The following is an 814-nucleotide window of genomic DNA, read 5'->3' on the forward strand; positions in this document are numbered from 1 at the left end:
TCCCCCCACCTCGGTCATTCCGCTGCAGCCCCTCTTCTAGTCATCACTATGAAAGGGAAAGAAAATATTCATGTGAAAACTATTGCTCTACACGTTAATGCTCATCTAAGTGGATAATTGCCTATTTAAATGGTGGAAATAAACTAGGCAAAATATGGCCTCATTGATATGAAATCATTTACTGTAAGTGTAATGATGCAAATAAATTCTTAAGTTTCTGATATATAATATTAGTAAGGCACTGAATAGTTTGAAAATCAATATAATATATGCTGTATATTAAAATGATGTCTTAAGAGTATGTATAATGTATATAAAATATATTTATAGTCCTGTAATTTATGTTGTAAAGTATGCTCTTTGTTTTTTTTTTAAACTTTGTGTATTTGCACCTATTTAATGTTTAGACAAAGCTGATGGCACTATGTTTTGTACCATGTTCCTTGAAACTGTAAATTCAGTGAAAAAATCTCTCTTGCAATAAATTTTTGTTAAATATTTAAGTAAATCAAACCCTTGTTTTTAGTTGGTTTTCGCTATTTTGAGACTGTATAGTAACAATAGATTTTGAATTTATATTGTTTCTTCTGTTTATTGGCATCTCTGAACCTCAGAGGATCAGCAAAATATCTTTGGTGCTCTGTCAATACTTAAACTGTAATACTATCTTTCAGAATAAGTTTAAGTCCGTTTGCTTTTCTGTTCGTCATAATGTTGCTTATACTCAAAGTTTACTATATTTCATGAACACTTGGCCCTCTAGATAATAAACCATGGAAATTCTTGTTAAAGTAATGTTAGCATTTGGTGCGGT

The sequence above is a fragment of the Lipotes vexillifer genome, unplaced genomic scaffold (genome assembly GCF_000442215.2).
Source record: "Lipotes vexillifer unplaced genomic scaffold, Lipotes_vexillifer_v1.1 scaffold363, whole genome shotgun sequence".
In the NCBI taxonomy this organism is placed as follows: domain Eukaryota; kingdom Metazoa; phylum Chordata; class Mammalia; order Artiodactyla; family Lipotidae; genus Lipotes; species Lipotes vexillifer.